General features: G+C 39.3%; 1 protein-coding gene across 2 annotated transcripts in view; it reads right to left on the bottom strand.

Annotated features, from left to right (window-relative positions):
* The window catches only part of LOC150081884 (muscarinic acetylcholine receptor DM1-like), a 105748-nt gene that overhangs the window by 40942 nt on the left and 41619 nt on the right, over positions 1-23187 (bottom strand). The window contains exon 1 of one of the 2 annotated variants that reach the window (XM_090379796.1): positions 10692-10728. The exons of the other annotated variant lie outside the window; for it this stretch is intronic. The gene's annotated coding sequence lies outside the window, so the exon portion shown is untranslated. Of the gene's footprint in view, positions 1-10691; positions 10729-23187 lie in introns of those variants that run through there. 2 annotated transcript variants of the gene reach the window in all.

Below are 23187 nucleotides of genomic sequence, written 5' to 3'. Positions count from 1 at the left end.
ACTAAAGTGCCATTGGAAAATTCAATATGAGCATAATCTGACGCAATCGATGCAGTTTTGTATGCCGTCCGAACTGTGAAGTCTGAAAAGAGGCCCAATCCTACTGAACACCTTTGGGACGAACTAAAACGCTGGCTTTCGGCCGGCCCAACACGCCCCAATTAGTTGCTGAATTTACCGATATGTTGAAGGAGGAATTGATCAAAATAACACCATTCTGTTATCAAAAATTTGTTCGAAATCTACCATGGAGTACACAGTGTATAATTATGACCGAAATTATTATCAAGAATAAATGGAAATTATAAAAGGTCTCAATAAACTTTAAAACATGTGGGTATCCAGTTCCTTTCCACAATGTAGTGTATGTGATATTACTGACGTCTCATGGCCTTCATTGCCTGAGCCCTTATCGGTAAATAACCGAAATCTACGTCAATATTGATTTCTTCAATATGCCACTATTCCTTAAGAAAGGCACAGAGCCATTAGGGCTTATTTTTCTCTGTTTATCTTGACAGCATCATTTCCTACTAATCTCTAAAAGATTTGGGACGCTTCTTTCAGAAAATTTGGGAAGGAGGGGGAGGATTCACGTTCGCTTTTAGAGAGTAGTTTACTGCATTTCTTAAACTGAAATTATCTCAACTAGGTGGAGTAGATTTTCTCCTTATGACCAGCACTTTAACAAAAAAAAAAGAAAAATTTAAGAAGCATCTGGATGTCCAGATGTTTCCTTCTGCTAGAATGCATCTTTAATTATAGACAGTGACTGTCTCTTCATAAGTAAATGTAGTGTAGTTTGTTAATTTATTTTGTAATTTTTTTAGAGAATTTTAGACATTGATTTATGGCGTATTTTTACTAATGTTGAGAGTAAATGATGGCATCTGAACCTCATATTTTCCATTGCTTAATCCGAGCTTCGTTATATATATATATATATATATATATATATATCTGAAAGAAACACACGTGTGAAAGTGCCAAAAAAATAAAAAATAAATAGATAAGTACACGTAAATCGTTCACGCGAAATCAAAAGTTCATGTGTGACCAAACTGCTTGTTATTGTTTAAGTCATTTTATGTTCTTTATGGAGAAATTCGTGGAACTTTAATCATTTATTTATTTATTGTGTTGGAAGTGAAGCAAATTATTTGCACAATGTACACGAGGTCCAAAATGGCGACTTCCGTTTCTTGTTTATTTTTATTTAAATAAGTTTTCGAAATTATTATTACAGCAGCATATTTCTGTGAGCGAATGCACTTAAAAAGGGATTGTAATATTCGTTATTTCCGGTCAGCCCACGTCAGCGTTGTGACACTACGTAACATAAAATAGTTCGCGTAGCTTCTGCATTGGCTGCGGCTCCGTTGTTTGTACGTTTTGTTCATAAAACACCACTTGAAGCCAACTTTTGTATACAAGGTAATTGATACTACATTTAGACTACGGGGACTTTTAAGTTACTAAGTGGCAGGCAAATCCATCTTAAATAGTAGAGAGAAGCTTTGCTAAGGCAATGTGGAATTATTAAAAGCTCAAGATACTATTGGTATTGGTATGGTTATTTTTGGCGCAACGGCTACTTAGACCATATTGAATAGATGGACTGAATACATAGAGGATTTATATACAGAGATGTGTAAGAGAATATAAGGTTGAGACTGAGGATGAATATTGGGGTGAATGAGGATGAACAGGTCCAATAATTGAAACAGAAACCAGAACTGCGTCAAGCAAAGGCAGCTGGAATCGATGGAACATCATTGGAGATTATGGGAAATGCATGAATAAGTGGGAAAAATATGTATATGCCATATATGAGAAGGAAAATGGCCAGAGGATTGCATAACTATTCAGATAGGCGTGCCAAATAAGACCCATTTAAAGTTTTGTGCTTTGCTGAATTTGGCTGACGCTCCTTTGAAAGTTACAGTAACGTCTGATTGTTCTCCAAAATGTCAACTTTAAAAAAACTGTAGGTTAGGTACAAAATTTTTTGTAGTTCACAGCTTTCTTAAAGTAATTAAAATTAAAAGCATGGTGGAGGCTTCCGAATAAGGTCCAGGATGTATTTAGATAAAATTCTACGTTTTCTGTTTTTTCTCATTACTTCCACTTTGCTCGTAATTCCTCTGATCCACTTGGGAATTCGGAACTGCTTTCCTGCAGTTCTTACCGTCTGACCTTAATTTGTGGCTGCCACAGCTTTTCTCGGTTTCTCTGAGTACCATTAACCTTTTTCGGCTGATTCATCTTCTGAGTAAAGAAAAGAAAACTCATTTCATACATATTTGATCAATCACATTCGGAAAATGCCTTAAGTATGCATTTTCTTTTTAAATTGGGTAGGTACCAATAAGTACAGTCAGGCTTTATACGAGCCTCCTCAATTCTCTAAATTGCCCCCTATGTATATTGTCAAGTAATAACACTTTCTTCTTTAAAATCTGTTTACAGTCTATGTCAAGGATCCAAGTTTCATCCATGGTGACTAGCCGTTAAAAAAAAAGCTCCTCTTGCATTTCATGTTTACTTTGTGCCTTTTCCTTCGTCTGGTAAGGGGTCAGAAGTCTTGGAACCCATCTAGCAGACACTTTACTCATATGCAACTGTTGATGGATGATGTACTCCACATACCCTACACTAATTTGGAGCACTGCAGCTAGTTCTTTGACGCTAATATGACAGTCTTTCAAAATTAATGCCTCAATTTTTGCAAAACTCTCTTCTGTTACAGCAATTGCTAGATGTCCTGGGATATTTTTATTATGCACTAAGATTCTTCCACATTTGAATGATTTATGCCAATGTCCAACAACACTGTAACCTGAGCAGTCTTCTCCATAAACAGAAACCATTTCTTCATGTATTGTTTTGAGTGTTTTCAGTTGCAGAAGGGGAACCGAATCACTGATCTGAATTCCACTTTATCCATTGTCCCTTCATTGAACGCTGCAAAGACAGAAAATGAATTGTCAGATCGAAACCAAAATTTGTGTGGTTGCTAAAGATATTTCAAAGTATCAAACAAAAAAATTCATCTCCCTGTCAAATTTCTTCTCGGTTAATACAAATCTTTTTTGAATCCCCATCGTATAGGACATTTACATTACTTTGCTTTTTTCACTAATATTAAAACGCACCAATTAAACTAAAATCCCATTTCCACATAAAACAAACAAAATGGCGATTGAAACATGCTTACTACTAGGTGATCAATCCATTGCTGACACCTGTCGGCTAACCTGCGCACTTTTTACAGAATGGATGATGGGTCTTGTTTGGCTCGACTACCTTATTAAGGTGCCAATAGAGAAACAAAAAAATGCAATCAAATATAAGGATTTCAAAAATAAGTAATTCCACGCTGCATGCGGCAAAAGTGATGTTCTTTCCTTCATTCTCTTATAAACAAGAGAATGAAGGAAAGAATGGAGGATGTGATAGGAGAAGGACAACGTGGGTTCTGAGAAGAGCGCGGAACGAGTGATATGATGGGATTAATGACAATGTTGGCGGAAAGAAACATAGAGATGAATAAGAATGTTGCTTGTGTGAATCTGGACAAAGAATTTTATAAAGCAGATTGGAAAAAGTTGATGGAGATACCCACGAATATTGGAATTGATTGGGGTGAGAGAAGATTGATAGAGGAACTGTATTGAGGCCAAAAGTAATATGAGAATGGAGGCAGGTAATACAGGAAAAAGGAAATAGCTAGAAAGATGAAACAAGAGTATTACTCTCCAATAATAGCAAGATGCCGATGGAAGGAGAGATGGAGAGCAGGGTTTAAGTATGAAGGCAGAATTTACAACAACTGAGATTTTCAAATGATTTGGCGTTCATATCGGGGATGTACGAAAGAGGGGTTGCAAATTTTGTTGGTGAGATTTAAAGAAAGGTGTGAAGAATGCAACGGACAGATTTTATTCCTCCTTTTTATGGGATTTTTTTCACCCCGTCACGGGTACTGATACCAAGAGCATGGGATGGTTGATTGTGTCTGGTTACTATTATTATTATTATTGTTTGTCGAGGAACTCTTTTACTATCGTACAGGTGTTCAGGATCGTTGCTTTCTGTAAGTGTTCTCTGAAAAGCTTTCGTGTAAGTGTTCTCTGAAAAGCCTATTGCCGCTAGGTTCTTATGGAAGCTCTTTGGTACCATTCCTGTGGTCTAGATGATCATTAATTTTTCCATATGCCACGTGTCTTTGACTTCCTGTCGTAGGTCAGAATACTTTCCGATCTTTTGCTCGGGCACCGCTGTGTTGATCAGGTAGTTATTTCCTTCTTGTCGATGAGGGTTATGTGCAGTCTGTTGTGCAGTATCTTGTCTTGTCTCTTATTAAGGCTACTAATCAGTCCTAGTATAGTTTGTGAGTAGGGGTCTCTAATAGGGCCAGGGATTCGTACTTCTAATACGGTCCACTTTCTTTGATCAAATGGTATTTCCTTGGTTCTGGTGTATTATCCTGGCCAGCTGGTCGTCTCCGTGAGTGTACTCCGTCTGGGTGATCATCCTGCATCCTGCAGTGATGTGCTGGATTGTTTCTGGGCCAGTTGACATACGCGTTTATGGCTGTGACCATGTTCTCACAATTCAGCTTTGATTTTAGCAGGCTTCTCAGTCTCTGGTGGTATTTCTCAGTCAAGTAGGCCTTGAATTCCTTGTGTTTTAACTGGTGGGCCAGTATCATCCCCAGATATTTGTATGTCTCTTCTGTCATGGCTTCAATCTCTTAACCATTTTTTCTGCTGGTAGTCTTGTCCGACTTGATGTCCTTGATGTAATCCATTGGTCTTTTATTATTCTATGTCAAATTTCATCGTGATGTCAGTGCTTAACTCTTCAGTGATCTGGAGTTGCGGTATAGAATTTGATGCCATCTGTGTATATCAAGTGAGAGAGAGAGAGAGAGAGAGAGAGAGAGAGAGAGAGAGAGAGAGAGAGAGAGAGAGAGAGAGAGAGAGAGAGAGGGTGTGCAGGTTCTCCCTCCCTTCTTTTAGGGTATATCCGTACTTGCTGTTATTGAGCATGGTGGACAGTGGGTTGAGTGCTAAACAGAACCATAGCGAGCTTAGAGAATCTCCCTGGAAGATTCCTCTTCAGATGGGTATTGTTCTGGTTGTGATGTTCTTGACCTTGATAGTGGTCCTTCATATTTCCCTGGTTGCTTTTAGGAAGTGTGTCAGTGTTAGATCTTCAGTGTCTCTATTAGCCAGCTACGGGGCAGGAGTCGAAGGTTTTGCGGTAGTCGATGGAAGCCGTGTACATGTTGTGGTGCTCCTTGTAGGCTTTCTCCATAACTGCAGCGTCAATGGTCAATTACTTCTTGTATCCCTTGCTCATCTGCTTACACTCCTTCTGCCTCTCAGCCATGATGTTCTGGCTCTCCAAGTGGTCTGATATGTTCTTAGTTATACGGCTGGTCGGGATCTTGTACATTGTTGGGAGACAGGTGATTGGTCTTTACCTTGCTGGGTTTGTGGTGTCTTTGTTGTAAAAAAAAGACTTCTCTCTCCTCTCTAATAATATGTTTATTTCACCCTTAAATATGTTCAAACTACCCACTTCTACAGTACCAGTTAGTAGTTTGTTCCAACAATCATTTACTCTCTCTGAAAGCAAGTTTTCACACATCTGTCCTGCAACCATCTCCTTCCTCAATTTGATTTTATCCCCCTTATGTGTATTGTAGAAAAAAGAGTAAGAATATCATCGTTATTAATTAAGTTTACTCAATCTATTTAAAGCTTTAAATCAGGTCACCTCGCAAGTGCCTAGTTTCCGAGGGCTGCAATTTGCAAGACCGAAGTCTTTTGTAGTAGGAGTACCTCTTTCTATTTTGACTAATCTGGTTGCCATTCTCTGTGCCCATTCCAGCAGCTGTACATCCTTCCTAAAATGCGACTTCTAGCCCCGTGTTCAGTACTCAAGATGTGCCCAGACCATAACCTTATAAGATGGGACAATCATCATCTTCTCCTTGCTGCAAAGTTAACGCATATCATTGACAGAACCGTGAGCTGTACTAGCAGCCTGTCTACACTGTTCAGAGAACTTCATGTCGGACTGTACTATTATCCCCCCCTCCAAGTCTTTTTCATTCTCCACTACCTGAATGTAGTATCACATAGTCGGTACGTTCATCTTGGATTACTACATAAGATTAGTAAATGTGTTGCCTTCTCTTTGTCAGTGTTAGACTGCAGTTACCATTTCTCAACCCATCTGCCTAATTTTCATTTGTTTAATACATCTTTATTATTTTCATTTGATTCATCTTTTTGGCTTTGATTTTTGATTCTTTCTCTTTGATTCATCTTTCTTAAGATGTCCATTGTTAGTCTTAAAATTTTTCTTTGACTTTGTTCACTAAAAAATTGAGCTGTTATTTACATATTAACTACTAATACTATCTTTTAGTCGACATAAACATATGCAAAATATTCATCGAAATCTGCTTTTCAAAAACTGCTTGATCACTGCACACGCAGCACTTCCCAATTTCCAGAATACTGCAATTTAGAGTTTACTGTATTAATAACAATCACATTTATAAAACTGCTGTGTCATACTATTGAAGATGACAAATCGGCCAAATCTCTGTAGAATTAAAGCTTTCTAAGATTGCATCGGATTATTTTTCAGATCGCATCTGTAAATAAGCATTTAACAGAAAAAAAAAAAAAAAAAAAAAGAAAATCGCAAACAAAACAACTTAAATTTCATTTATCCACGTGTATACGAGAATTTATGTTCCTCCATGGTTTTTACTGATGTGTTTACTTCACGAGTAACCGACTTCCAAATAAATAAGTAAACGTAAATCGTACACGCGGAGTCAAAAGCTCGTGCGTGACCTGATTAAACGCTTGTTATTTTTTGTCACGTTCTTTATCAGGAGATTCGTAGCCCTTTAATAATTTATTTTATTCTGTTGTGAGCGAAGGTGTATCAAATTATTCCTACAATACACACGAGATCCAAAAAAGGCACTTTTTCATTGGTTGTGTGTATTTATTTAAATATGTTGTTTTTTTTTTTAAATATCATTGCAGCATATTTCTGTGAGCGAATTGTAGAACAGTGACAATGAGTTATACAAGAGCAGGACATTAGCTGTGACTCTGCGCAACATAAAATAGTTCGCATAGCTTGCATCCGCCGAGGCTCTATTATTTGTCAGAATAAACGACAGCAATTTATTTTTGTACATTTTATCTATTAAAAAACCATGTGAGGCCAAACCTACATAGTTAAATTACTTTTCGTTTACGCACTGACACATCTACGAATTGTGTAAATAGGCTATCGCATCGGATCTAACACATCGTGACTAGGGAAGCCGTAGGGAAGTATAAGTTAATGCGAGTTGAGAGACAAGTGCCCTAGCAGATTATTGTGCTGTCCCCCATTTTCTCTGGGGATAGGGAGGGAATACGGCACTGTAACCAGCCTATTTACGAAGAAACTGCTTTCTTGGAGACTCTGGTTTGTCGCCCAGCAAACAGCAATCTTAGTTGCTTTGGCGCTAAAAACACACACCTAATGCAGAGATGCGACTGAAGTCTGACTGTCATTCATCCAAAATGTTGCAGAGAACATAATGAGATGGTGATAAGTTTTTTGATTGATCAATTTAACTTTCCCAAGTTGTTTTCGTAATCTAGAAAGAATCCATTGAAGTTAATTGTCCATGAGGTAGAAGGGTTGAATGTTTTTTGATGACCTCCTGGTTAAGCGCCGTGGTTACGATCTTCGCCTTTTCCACACCGTGTGATAAAAGGCTTGGGTTCGAACTCCTTCTATGTGGAAGGAACTTTTGTGGATTTTTTTCACAACATAGTCAAGTTAGTTGGTCTCCGGCAATGACTATAAAATTTTCCATCTGTAAACTGCTGTTTTTCATCCAGGAAAACTAACAAATGGATTGTATAATACCGACAACTTATGGATGTAATATATCGATGGCTTTAGTTCTTTGGTTTGAAAACGAGCAAACTTAGAAAATTCTAAAAGACGGTCCTGGATCATAATTAAGTTAGACTATTTCTGTAATATTAATATTGATCGGAATCAGACAATAAAGAGGAATTTTGGGGGGAATATTTTTGAGCTTTTGAGCTGATATTTTACAAGTTTCAAATTCACGTGAATTTTTAAGTTCCATTAAGCTTTTCGTAGTAACAAGTGAGTTTACAATAGAATCATTTATTCCAAATCCCATTTGCTTAAACACCGGAAAAGTAATGGGTCAACAGAGTTGACTGTTAAAGGACATAGAGATTTTTAGCCCAACCGAAAATTACTTCATGGCAAACAAAGGAACTCCGTGCAATTCTGCTGCTTAAAAGTTTTTGTTTTCGATCTAAAACATAATAATTTCCAAAGATGAGCGCTAAATCCTCTTCGAAACCACACTTTAAGTGCTTTACTTTTCGTTTTATTTTGGAAGTGTAAATAACAGCGAAGATTAAGGCACTGTTCTTCAGTGATTCTCTATTTATCCTCCCAAGATTCTTTCGTGTCTTAGATACGTGCCATGAAAGCCAACATAATGTTTTCTCATTAGTGTTCCTCTCCTCATATCTTCCACCTGCCGGTCTCACTATTCCCGGCTATTGCGATATGTGGATAGCCGGGAAGTTGCAACTGATAATTTATCCCTTGCCTAATGGACATTCTTCTCATGCCTCGCCTGCAGTGCCACTCGCTAGGAACGTCCACTTAACAGCGTCTTCTCCGTTGTTCAAGGTGCTCACTTTTCTAATTAACCATTGCCGACAGTCACAACTGACAGTCACATACGGTTCGCGAAAGAGAGAGAAAAAAAGAAAGAAAGAAAGAAGGGGGAAAAAAAGAAAGTCGCTCTGGCATCACCGGTGTCGTATTGAACTCTTACATAAAAGGAACCCTTGCTGGAATTCGGGATTGGCACGTCTTGTACGGGTAACATACGCGCAAGCGACAAACTTTTCTCCAATAGTTTTGGTGAAACACATCTGGACTGTTCACAGAGAAACAAACCGCAGTAAGGTGCGTTTTTTTTCCCTTCTTTTTTGTTTTTTGTTTTGAGGATTTCCGTTCTGCATCTATGGAATCTAAAAGTGCATTCCGTCCAGCTCAGCAGATGTCTGCTATCGGGGATTGCAATAATGGACGATGGTTGGACCGAAAGGGAAAGAAAATTGATGTAAGGAGAAAGATAAATCTATTTTTTCATGTTGAGTTTGCTTTTTCTGGTAGTGCCCTATTCTCCTAGTGAAAAGATCGAAAAATGTCTACATCATCATGATTAATAGTGCAGATGTCAATGTTTAAAAATTATTTAAAAAGATCTTCACAATCGACAGGTATTTCATACACTGCCTTACCAAAAAACACGAAATTTACAAACATAATATATCTTGTGGTAGGTAATTCTAAGGTGGCTCTAACTTTTTTTTTATCAAAATATAAGAAAATTCACAAAAAACAGCTTATAATAAAAACGGATAACTGAAGAGTACACGTTTATAGGCTTACGACATCATGGATACAATAGAACTGAACTTCAATCGCACCATGACGTATGTAAAGTACTCTTCAAATGGATATTTACAAAAAACATTGCCCAAATATTTATTCAGAAGATGTCATTCTCTGTTGTGATGGAAAGTGTTTCAAAGTAGCATCCATTGGCGTGAAAACAAATATTTCTGTTTGTTTTGTTTCCTCTTTCGTTGAAGGTTATATTCGGAATGGAGTTCTGCAAACCAATAAGATATAAGTTATCCGTAAGTGCTTTTTTTTTTGAAAGTTTTATTGGTAAAGTTATTGAAATTTTAGTTCCATACGCTAAACTCTTGGACCATCAATTTTTATTGAATCTCTGAGTACACACAACTGTGCATTGCATCAACTATAATTGCTACTTTTATAACTCTGCGTTTCTTTATGGTGCACGGAGTTATTTAGGTCATAATTTTGCCCTGCTGCACCAATTCATTCCATCATTTAAGATAAGCAGGTTAGATTGAAACTTAATTAACTGTCAGTCATCGCAAATAGACTTCAAATGCGATAATCGCCTCAAATATTACAGAATGGTATGGGTTTTTCATCCAGGAAACAGAAAATCGATCTCTGAACACACGCAATTTTGCAGTCGGAATAAATCGGGTTTTTCATCCGGATTACTTTTAAGCTTATGTTTACATTTATTTATTGCCATTATTTTAGAGAAGAGTTATTTAATAACTTTACAATAAATTAATAGTTTTTGATTGTAATAATTTATTAAATTTTGAGAATTTATTAATTTAAATTAAATTAAAATTGAAAATACAATCGAAAAATTACGCATTTTAAATTCCTTTAATTGTTAAGACATTTTAAATTGTCATATAAAACTTTAATAATTATTTTAAAGCTAGTATTGTTTTACTATACGATAAAGTAATTAATATAATTTATAGTTTATAGTAATTTAAATTGAAATTTATAGTATTTTTAAATAAATAATTCGAATAAATTAAAATTTCGATGAATTTTAGAAATACACTTAAAATGACAGATTTCTTGAGTTAGTTTTTAAATTACAGACCCTGCAGATGTCTTTATAGTTTACACACCAAAAATTTTATACAAAAATATCGAGCATAAGTTTGGAAAAGCACAGAAATAGTCACCGTATTCCATAATTTCTGGATTCTTGGCCGAAGATCGCTGCATCCATAATAATCGTGATAAGTTGGTGTTAAATGTACACTGGGGTTTGTCGGCTTCAGAGGAGTGACAGTTGGATGTTGTTCTTTCAATAAACGCGAAAGATAACGAAATATTTAAAGCCCACGCAGTTGAAAATGGGCAGCCCAGGCAGGAAAACTTTTGTAAAAACGGATTAACTTTCAGTAGTATTCTCTATCGCAATATTGCTTTGCATGGAATTTCGTTTATATTTGCATTCGCTTGTAGGGACCCACACATCATTGGGTTAAAGAAGCAGATAGCGGCGTCAGATATCTGAGTAGGGATACTGGGACAAGAAACCATGACAGCGATCAATACGATTGCTAATCCAGCCAAGCTTAAGTAATTTAAAACCACCCATTTACTACTTGAACAACTTTATAATGGTCAGTGATCAAGACAGTCAGAATACTTACAATAAAACTTCAGGTAAATCCCGTGCGAGTCAATAACTCTCCTCAAAGAGTTGTTCACACAGTCCCACGTTCAGATATCTTCTTTTTTTTATCTACACTTCGCGCAGCCGATCATTGGCTTACGGAGGTCACCTTAATGTCTTATGTCCTGATACGTGCTCAGCTGGACCCGAGCAGAGCACCAAGCTCACTACTTTTCGCCTTGGAGTTCATAAATAGCCTCTCTCTCTCTCTCTCTCTCTCTCTCTCTCTCTCTCTCTCTCTCTCTCTCTCTCTCTCTCTCTCTCTCTCTCTCTCTCCCCTTCCTCCATCGTCGTTCGTCCTTGGTGGTCTGTGGAGGTTCTTTGCGTGTTAGATGAAGAACATCTGTTGGGTTCTCGCAAACTCCTTTCTCTTTCCACGGTACCATGTGCGTAAAACTACACGTATACGCGCGATGCACGCGCATCTATGTGTTCTCCCATTCAGCTTGCGCCAAGGATTTTACAGCGTCCTACATTCGGCCTTTTCTTTCATTTCGCATTCATTGGTTCGCCCTCAGTTCTTCCCTTTTAAATTCTATTTTCATCCACTCTTCTTGTCTCTAATACCTATATCTTTTATGCAGCTATTTTTTCTGTTTACAGTTTATTCCTTTGACTAAATACCACTTCGAAGTAAAGGAATGGAAGGAGAATTACAGCATACACAGAAAACGAAATTTTTTCTCGACAAATACACAGGCGAAGTGACAGCACAGACCCCCTTTGCATTCAAAAGTGGTTAGGTGTTTCTTCGATGTAATTTTCAAACCAGTCCTACAAAATATCTCTCAGGAGTTGCTATTAGCAGATTTATCAAAAAGGTGGAGCTGAAAGCGTTTATCCATATCCGGCCATGTTATAATTATGAATAAGTTTGGGCCTATCTGATGGATAGGTTTGAGAATTGGCATCTTCCACTCAACTAAACAATAAGCGTTCTTTTCTGTCCGCTCTTAACCTTCCTGGGTATTCTGTGACGCGTGCCATTTATAATATTTTTAATAGAATCATAAAACAATCAACTTTCCAATAAATAAGCAATAATAGCAAAGAAATGCTAAATTGCTCTTCGAAGTTCGGTCTTCTAGATTGTTGAAGAAAAGTCTTGGTACTCATCCCAAGTGCATTTGACCTCCGTTGTCATTTCCAAGTTCATATAGCGTTTCAAAAGTCTAAATTAGATTTAAAATTCAGAGTTAAACAGTTAATTTTTCTGCCATGTTCATTTTATCGAAGGATCCCCAGTGACAGAAAAAAAGGTCAGCGGTCTATAAACTGTCTTGTACGAATGCCAAGAAGGAGCAAGGTCTTTGACACAAGAAAATTGATTGGCGCCATCTACTTAGTCGGTGGTAATTCGCGTGGTGTTTTCTTCCAAGGAGAAACCGTTATAGGATCTACTTACTTCTTTGGTCGAAGAGATCAATTGCAAAAACACACGCAAAACACACACTGAGGTTTTTAGTTTAATATAAGATTTAGTTTAATATAATACAATAACATTTTATCCATTTGAGTTTGTCTGGTGGTGTTACTGAGTTACTGCTCAGTTTTACAGCGTGATTTGGATACGAATCCAAATCATGCTGTAGTTCAAAACTTTAAAATCATTCGGAGTCAGCGAATAAATAAATCCCGTCTTACCATTCGTGATAAGACGGGATTTATTTATTTATTTTTACTAGTGCCGTAGTGTCCTGGGATTTTCTGCCACCCATTGGACGCTTAATGGTTGAATAGTTGTGGTTGCCTTCTCATGGCCTGGACGGGTGCTAAGAAGCAGCTTTTATGGTGTTCTTTTCTCCCCGGTAGCAAAGTGGCCAGAAACAACTAAACAGCGCCAACATAGCACTACACTCACTTCTGGCCATTTTACAGAATTATGCATAGTCACAGAGAACCACGACGGAGTTGACGTAACCTTCAAGGGCCGTCCTACCTAAAACACAACTCATGTCAACACATCGCGTAGGAACTGTCGGGAATATTGAGAGCTGTATATAGGATGAGCATTGTCTTGCTGAAGAACGGCTTTTGGAACGATGCGCAGAAAGGGAAGAAACAGAATGCCTCATCGTCAACGTGCCATCAGTAAGCACTGGAGTTTAAGGGCTATTATCTTCTCTTAATGGACACCTGGTTATAGAACAAACAGAAACCTAATTCGTCACTAAAGACAACGTGATAGTAGTTTGGGGATAAGAATGATATTCTTGTCTCCAAGCCTCTCTTCCCGCACTACTGACGCTAGAGGCAGAGAAGGCAACAGACGGCGAGAATTCAGCCCACTTCTCGCTGTTGTCTGCTAATAGTGCACGCCGACGCAGGCACAGAATGGCTTGGCGTTATGACGTTGAAAACCTGTCAGATTGTGACAGTCTATTTCCTGTCGAGTCAGCGGATCCGCCGATCCTCTCTTTCTGACGTTCTTCTGGTGCCATCAGAGCACTGTCTTCGTGTCCCATTGTTGTCAGCAGCTTCCACCATTCGGGCGTCACGACCAAAACGAACAGCGATTTGCCACGTTGACCATCCAGCTTCTCACAACCCAATGATCCGACCCCTGTGAAAGTCTGTCAGCTGTTCATAACTTCACCTTATTTGTATTAAGCGCATTGAACACTCTTAGACACGCATGTTTTGTAGCCTCTTCAGATTCCTACTTTACGTTATCGGCAGACACAGTAAGAGGCATGCTTTTCCATATACGTCACAATTATGCGTACAAGTTTTCAAGTAAAGCTGTCCATTTGATCTGGATGGGGCACTTTCAGCGCACACTACTCCACCGGTTTATTAGAGAATTCTTGAGACTCCTGTCGTAGGCAAATGAAATTTCCCAAGAGGTACTGGGTCACGCAACACGGCAAGTCTGTGAGAAGCATTGCTGTGCCTCGGTGGAATCATTAAGTGTCCTATATGCTCCACCAGCGTTTTCTCCTGGAAATTTGGGTTCGTCCAGCAAACATCAAATTGACCATAGAATGCACACGCAATTTACAGACATATTATACACGACTCAATATGGCCTAAGTTTCTGATGCGCCTAAAACCTTACAACAACCAACCAACCAACCTGCCAGTGCAATTGCAAGTAATTGTATATTTATTTATATTTATACACTCATGAACCGAAACGTTATAACTATCTCTGTATTCACGAGTGGCAGCATCCCACAGTACCTAGGAGTGACATCTCCGACTGGTGCAGCGTATATAATGACGTCAACAGTAGTCCTGCCAGTTCATCAGTAAGAGCCCGTGCAATGGGGAAAGGGAAGAACATGATGCAGTTTGAAGGATTTGCGGAGCTAGGAAGGCGAAGGCCAGCATTTCAGCAACAGCAGCATTATTGGCTCTTCGAAAGAAACTGTAGTGGTGTGGAGGGAATGGTATGAAGACGCACGACCACCCAACGTGTCGACACGAGGAGACTACCACTGATTATCAACCGAGGTGAACTACAGTTGGCACGTGCTGTCCGGAACAACAGACGGCACATAATCTCTCAATTAACGGCAGACTACAGCCAGGTTCCAAAGAGAAATGTTTCCTAGCGGACAGTCTTGCGGATAGGCCTACGGAGTAGATGACCTGTTCATGTGCTCATGTTGACCGACCGTCATGACCACCACTGCTTTCAGTGGACACCGTTCCTGGACATTGGACGACTAGAAAAATCATCTGGTGCGATGGATCAAAATTCCAGCTCCATCATGCCGATGGACTGAGAATATTCGATGGCCAGCAGGCGAACAGCTGCAACCAGACTGCAAGATTGGACGAAAACAGGGCGGCGGCAGTGATATCTTGGTTTAGAGATGCCTTAAAATATATCATTGGGTCCCCTCATCTCCACTCAGCACTAAACTCACTGCCAAATCCTAATTCGGCATTGTTTTGACCAAGTTTTGCCCTACATGTGACCGTGAATCCAGATGGCACTGTACTCTTTCAACAAGACAACGCCACGTGTTACAAGTTCCGCATTGTGCAGGAACGGTTCGAGGATCATGTCCAAGAATTTCGCGTATCCCCCTGGCTGCCAAATTCCTCCCACATCAATCCCACGAACATTTGTAGGATACTATGAAATGCAATATTCTCTAGTCCGCGCTACTGCCCCGCTCCGCTGCCAAACTCCTAGATATCCTTCTGTCCAGCTGGTTCAGGATACTTGAGGACACCTTCCGCAGTCTCATGGAGTCTCTGCCACGCCTGATGCAAGCGGTTATAACAGCGAAATGCAGCCCACACGATAATTACGGAGGTACTCATAATATTTTGGCTCACGATGTATATTTAATGGCAACGAAGGTTGCGCATTAGCAGAAGGGACATTATTTCAACAATCGCAGTTAACCAAGGTTCTACAGTATTTTAATAATCTTGTGTTTATAGTTCAGAGCAGTCACATAGGGTCAGAGGTATTTGTAAGATAGAGGCTACAAGAACATTCTCGTATTTCGAAATCACCCATAGGCTTTTGTTAGTTTTAAATCTATTGGGAATACTCGTCAATCGTAAAATTCTTGTTTGCAACGACATCAAGAGGAAAATGATCGCAGCGAGATCTTAACGCAACATTTCCTTATTAGTAACGCCAATTTGAGCCAACACGTGGACTAACTCTTACGAAACCTAACAGTCTGCATACAGCCCGATTAAATCTTAAAGCGAAAACCCTTTAACGTGGCATACAGCACGAGATCGGACACTACACATTGATGAAAAGGGCCAAAATTAATTGCTGTGACTCGGAAGCAGGAGCACGTGAGAATGATTTATTGCTCCGTACAGGGATGAACAGGGAGAGGCAAGAGATCGATCAGATAACCGAATAATTAACCCTTTACTTCCTTGTTTGTATACCGTACACAAACGCGATACCACCACGGATAAAACGGATAATACGTCAACGTCTGAAACTAACTTGGTTAACCAAAAGAGGCTGAAGGTTAGACGGGGATTCAGGAAATGAGGTGCTTAATCATTTCAAATAGTATAACGGGGCTATACAACGTACATGGCGCTAATAGTTGATTAATGCGTACTTATATGGCCCATTGAGGCATGACTTAACAGCAACAAAAACTACCCTGTTCAGATAACATTTTTAAGTTTGCGCTTGCCAAAATGAAAGTATTTATCACACCACTTATTAAATGTATGCCAGACATAAGTTTCTTTTAAGAATTTTATATAAGGCATAAGCACTATCTTATTTCATTCTGTGGGAAGAGTACCTAAAAGTCAAATGTCAGCGCCATCTTGCTCAAACTTACACAATTTCTGTTTCATTTTAAACGCTCTCTGGAATGAAGCGGTTTGCTATGACAAATGCTCGCAATCCGCCCCTCAATCTGCCCCTCAATCCGCCTCTCAATCCGCACCCCATTTCCGTTAGCCTTCTCGAAACTCAGATTTTTCATCCCGAAAATCAGGATGAAAAAATTGAATGTATTCTACGATGGTTTATCCATCGTACAACTCATAGAGGCGATATACCAACCTCTTCATGGTCTCAATTGCCTTGGGCAGAAATTCTAAGCACCCAAAGAAGTTTCACTCATAATTCTGCGCTACTGCACTGCCCTCTGGCAATTCATAAAATGCGCTTATAATTAGAGTTCGTGCTTTTGGTAGTTTGGTGTATATTGTGTGTTATACAGCAAGCGCAATTGCAGAACCGGATGATGGTGTTCTAAAACACACTATTGTCTTCTGTTGTGCAGCGTCATTAGCAGTTTTTTTTTTATATCTTGATTTAAGAGGGTCTAAATGATGACTCATTCTTTTTATTAAAGCGAATAAGCATATATATCAGTGCCTTGTGGACTTGGGTGTTGCAGATAGCAGATTGCTCAACACTTTTCTGTCTCTCTTTAGTAGTTTCGTATTTTATCGAGTCATGATAAACTTCCTTCTCTACGAACTCGGCTTTTACATTGGGAATAAATTAGAATCGGTGTTCATACGAATGTTTTTGCTTAGTGAGTGTGTGGGTAGTTACATTTAAAATATATTCTTCGCCAGATTCTACGCAAGACTAAATGCTGATGACAGAAGGAAATATTTTGTGGAATTTTCAATCTATTCTGAGTTCACTGAATTCTAGAGAGGGTGGAATGGTTTGTTACTCCCGAAAACTCGGATTTTCATCCAGCAAATCAAGTAAGCTGAACCATGCAATACACGAAACTTACATGGTATAATGACACATAGTAACCGAGGTTGCCTTGAGTTAATGAAAATAGAATGAAAACAAAACACTGTGTATAGAAGTCTATTTCACAATTCTACTTTTAGAATTTCCCTGAACAGCTCACTGCAGTGTAATTACTATTGTTTCTGAACAAAAACGTTCTCAAAGTTATTCCTAGGGTTTCTAGGTGTCTGGTTTTGAGCCGGACAGTCCAGTAAACAAATTGTATAGCTACTGGACCTACACGTTCACTATTTCCTCAATTTGTAAGCCCTATCTGCTTTGAAATAACTGACGTGAAACAGGAGATTGTAGATAAACAAAACCGGAAGCTATTCGGTATTTCTGTGGAGGTCAGCTGGCAACCCTGGTTATTCCATTTACTTAAGTTACTTTGCATTACACCACGTATAAAAGCAAGGATCGAAATGACCAGGCAATATTTTCTTAAAATGAGAACTGCATTGTGCAATGGAAACCTGGATCTCTTGTTTGTTGTTTGGTACCGAGACATGAACACTGAAAACTAAAATTATTTGAAACGTGGACGTACGGAAGAATGCTAAAGATACCATGGACAGCAAGGGTGACCAATGGTAATGTCCTGCAGAGAACTGAAAAAGCCTGTGAATTGTTGAAGGACATGAAGAAAGGAAAAACGGCGTATCTTGGACACCTGATGAGGAACAACAAATACGCAGTTCCATGGCTAATTATTGAGGGGAGAATAGAAAGAAGAAGAAAGCCTCGGAGAAGACATACATCTTGGTCTGATAACATTAAGAATTGGACAGAGACGGGGAGACATTTGCTGTGGTGGTTGCTGACCTCCGTTAGGAGATGGCACACAGAAAAAAGAAGAAGACACCACCTATTAACTTGTGTGTGTTCTTTTAGTTGTTAATTTTCAAAACTCTTTCTTTTACGCATGTGCTCTTTCCTAAAGTTCTCATACTTATATTACACTTAGTTTGCTGAATACTACAAAAGTGTAATAATAATTATTATTCAAGTTATCAACAAACGAGTAGTAAGACAACTTGATAAGCATGATTCCCAAAACGTATTAAGTTTTCCAATCATTATTTCAATCACTGATTCTACACGAGATCTTGCATAAATTATTTCGCGTTCAGATAAAAATGCCTTACCTCGTGGAATACAACTTACATAACACAGAAAAGGGTTGTGTTGAGTACGAATACATTTCGAATTCACACTTTCAGCAAGTCGTAAAGCGTTGGTGGAGCTTTTTCTGAAATGGCGTGTACAAGAAATGTGTTGTCATCTCTTATATTGCGGCAACTGACTAGCGTACGTTGCTGATAAGTCGGTTGTCAGAGAGCCGTCATACATGAACGCACGTGCTAAGCAAGCGAGGACAGGGAAAGATAGACGGTTGAGGTGTGTTTTGTACGAATCTCCTGTTTGGATTGAAAGATGCGCGAGAGAGAAAACCGATTGATTTTTCCGCTACTCTTATCACGATCATATTGAACAAAAACGTGCATGCAGATGTCATTTCTGGACAGATCATTAGTCTGTTTGCTCACCAGCTATCGCTGCACGAAATCCCCCTGCAGGTTGGTGTATCTGTGTTGAGATATTTTTGGCGGTTTCACAGAAGCTTTCAATTTGCTTGTTATTGGTTTTCAAACTTTTGTCGATCGATATCGTGGTTTTTATTTGACAAAGTCATCGAAAAGTTTCTTACGTTTTGCTGTCTTAAACGTGATAAATCCGACACAATCTTGGCGACAGTTTCCATCACTGAACTGCTTTCTGTACTTATCTGGAAACGTTTTGTGAAATTTTCCATTTCGCATCGAGTTAAGTACCTTAATAACTTCAAGTCGTGTTGAATGTTCTAACAAATATGATAAACGCAACACAGAATATTTTGGACGGTTGTCACACTTTTAATTATATTTTAATTATATGATGACACTTCAACAGCTAGTCTTCTTCTAGTTGAGGTTTTCATTAGTGGGAGTTTCCACCCCGTGACTGGTACTAGTACCAAGTGCACAGGGCGGTTGTTATGGCCGGGTATTATTAATGTTGGTCGAGGAACTCTCTGACTGTCCTGGTGATGTTCAGGATTGCGACTTTATGAAGTTTTATTTATTAAATCCGTTTATTTAACAAATAAATATGGTCTGCACCCCTTACACGGTCATTCAACCGGGAAGGCGATCAGTGACACAATTAACTATTTACATTATATATAAACAAACAAGTTTACATTATATATAAAACATATAAATCAATTTTTACAAACAGTAGATTTCATAAAGCCAACTTAAATAAATAACTGCCATAAATAAAGAATTATTTAAAGTTTTTACAAATTTCTGAACAATTTTAGCAGCAGGAGTCAGGGGCGAACCTTGACACATCTCAGTATCTGTTTCTCGGGCGTTTCCACTGTACAGTAAATGTCACAGCTCCATCCATGTGAAGGTTTCTTGTAGTTTCTCGGATCAGTATGCTTTTGAGTCACAGAGCTTGTCTAGATCAATCGCTAGTCTGTTGATCAGTTGGATTGTGTTTCCTGGAAACATATTACTTAAACGACCTAGATTGTCTGACCCTGCTTGAAGAGAAAACTGAAGGTCAGCTTCCTGAGAATCCTGACGATGTCGTTGATTCAAGGGGCATCCATGTGTCCGGTTATAAGTTTAGTAAGTGTTAGAATATTTTGGGCAACAGTCTGCTGTTTCCAAGGCATCACGTCTAGATTCGAGTACAACACGGATCTGGAAATGTTCTGCCTCCCTGTTATTCTGTTGAGCCATTTAAGGATCCAATACTCTAACCCGAGAAATTTGATGAAGTGGGTTTTGAGCGCTGAGGAATGTAATGGAATGGATCAAGAAATGATCCAGCTTACTTATGTAGGAATGTAATGGAATGGGATAAAGACAGCATTGGACATATTGGATAATAAGATGAGGATCGTGTATTCCAGCGAGTTCCTGACGTAGCAGCCACATTGCTGCATAGATCTTCATTTTGGTGACGCTTAAATGCTGCTGAAATGTGAGGCCCGCATCCTTCGCTAAGACCTTTCGTGTAACGACTTTTCCTACATGTTCCCCTTGCGATGTTGTTCTATGTTGTTCCTTTACCTTTTGTTTATAAAGGTCATTTCAGCTTATTTAGCGATTAAGTTCTGAACTGATTGAATCAATATACATTTCTTGATCAGGATTAGATGATGCTATTTATAGTTTAATGTCGTTCGCATAAGACAGAAAGTCCTGTGTGATGCAAGGAAAGGTTCAAGAGCTGCAGAGAATAGTAAGGGGGGAAGGACCCCTCCCTGCAGTACTCCTCTAGTGACCAGGCATCTACAGGGTGTTTCAGTTAAACGTTTCAGAACTTCTAAGAGGGGTAGGGTACATCCTGACAACTCGAAATCATATAGCAATGTGGGGTCGGAAATGCTTTCCTGAAGCGGTGTTGTACACAGAAGCACCATAAAAAGAAAAGAGACCGTAAGTGAGAAATCGTTTTAATAATACATGAAAAGAAGCAAAAGGTACATGGATTAAAGAAAGTGTTCGAAGTTTCTTCAACCTCGTATTGCTTTCGCACAGTGGTACCTTGGAAAATGTGCTACGAATCCCCTTTTTCCTGCTGAAGTGTTGTTTTCCGATGAGGCATCCTTCACAAGGGAAAGAATTTTCAACACGCATAACGACCATATCTGGGCGGTCGAGAACCCGCATGCAATACGACGTCGTCCAGCACAGATTCGATTTTCGGTCAATGTATGGGCCGGTATTATGGGAGATCACCTCATCGGACCTTACCTGTTACCGTGTCGTCTAACCGGACCTATCTACTTGATCTTTCTGCAGCAAGTATTGCCACAACTTTTGAGAGATGAACAGATTTCTGCATCGACGCAACAGACAATGTGGTTCCAACACGATGGAGCCCCTGCCCATTATAGCGGAGATGTTCGTAACTACCTGGATGTCACATTTGGTCAACAGTGGATCGGACGTGGTGGTCCCGTGCGTTGGCCTGCTCGGTCACCCGACCTATCATGTCTTGATTTTTATTTCTGGGGTCATATGAAATCGCTAGTTTATGACACCCCTGTTGACAATGCCGAGGAGCTGGTTGCAAGAATCGCAGTAGCTGCCGAAGAAATTCGAAATTCGCCTGGAGTATTCCAGAATGTTCGGATGTCCATGCGTCGGAGATGTGAGGCGTGCATTGTAGCCCGTGGAAGAAACTTCGAACACTTACTTTAATCCATGTACCTTTTGCTTCTTTTCATGTATTATTAAAACGATTTCTCACTTACGGTCTCTTTTCTTTATGGTGCTTCTGTGTACAACACCGCTTCAGGAAAGCATTTCCGACCCCACATTGCTATATGATTTCGAGTTGTCAGGATGTACCCTACCCCTCTTAGAAGTTCTGAAACGTTTAACTGAAACACCCTGTATATTGCAAGTTTGATGAGTAACTAGAAGCCTTCTAGGTTTTAGAATTGCTTCTAAAATTCGTAGAGCATTACCAGTAACATTGAAATAATTCTCCAAGATATGTATTAATGCATCAATAATACAAAGAACCCGCTGAGGTTCTTTGTATAGTAGGGAGCCCTGTGGTTGAAGCAGTATTCTGTTTGCGCAGGTGAACAGCCTTCTCTAAGAATTTCAGGAATTCACAGCTGATGACGATGGGCCTGTAGTTCTTCGGATGCTTACATTTTGGTACTGCGCACACAAAGTACGTGTTCCAGATTTCAGGCGGATCCGCACTGGTGACGATCTGATTAAAAATATTCACCAGAATGTCAACAATGCAGACGCTGCATAGTTGCAGAATGAAGAGCGTAAACCCTTCCAGACCTACTACTGACTTGACTTTAGCGGTAGATTCTTTATGATCTAGATCAGTTTGTTTCTCGAGATGGTAAAATTAGTGAATATTGGTTTGCTCGTGGCTCCTACCACTGGAAAGACGGACTGATTATGCTGCTCATTGGGCTGCTCGAAGGTCAATTTCGCTCATTCCATGAAGGGTCTTCTTATCCATTTTAGTTTGTTTCCAAGTAAATGCGTGTATTCTTTTTGAGTATAGGATCCTGCTAATAATCAGCTTCCTGCGAGCCATTTTTTTTTTCTTGTCTTAAAGCTCTTTCCCTTTTATACGTGGTGAGATCTTGTTGATTATTAGTCTTTTCGATTGTCGGTAGGAATTCTGCTTACGATGAAAAGCAAGTTTGATGTCAAAATTGAACCGTGGGGAAGTTCTCGAACTTATTTTGATACCCAAGCCAGAGCTTCTTGTCTGAGTTCTTCAGCCAAGCAGGATAAAGCTTTCCTCGGAGGGGGGGATATATAGATTCTGCTGGTTAATAAACTCTGTTAGGCGTTTAAGAATTATTTCAGGTTTCAGATACTTCAAGGAAAATATTGTTTTTGAAGTTATTTGCCGGGAGTGGTACCTTGTAGGTATTCTCTGGGAGGTCTATTGCTGCTAGGCTCCTGTGTAGGATCTTGGATACCACACCGGTGGTTGACAGTGTGATCAAGATGATCGTTACTTGATCCATATGTCACATCTCTTTGCACATCTCGTAGGTTTTCTGGAGGTTTCCAGTGTTGGGCACCATAATGTCGATCAGGTAGGTAGCTTTTTCCCCTTCTTATCGACGAGGGTTATTGTCCGGTCTGTCGTGCGGGATTGTCTTGTCCGTTATTATGGCGCGGTCCCAGTACAGCTTCGGGGTTAAAGTCTCTAATACTGCCTTTTGCGCTAGTTC

This window comes from Mastigoproctus giganteus, chromosome 8 (assembly GCF_048544385.1).
Source record: "Mastigoproctus giganteus isolate SK-2022 chromosome 8, ASM4854438v1, whole genome shotgun sequence".
NCBI classification, from domain to species: domain Eukaryota; kingdom Metazoa; phylum Arthropoda; class Arachnida; order Uropygi; family Thelyphonidae; genus Mastigoproctus; species Mastigoproctus giganteus.
The sequence above is the reverse complement of the archived record's forward strand: the minus strand, read 5'-3'. Positions and strand labels throughout refer to the sequence as shown.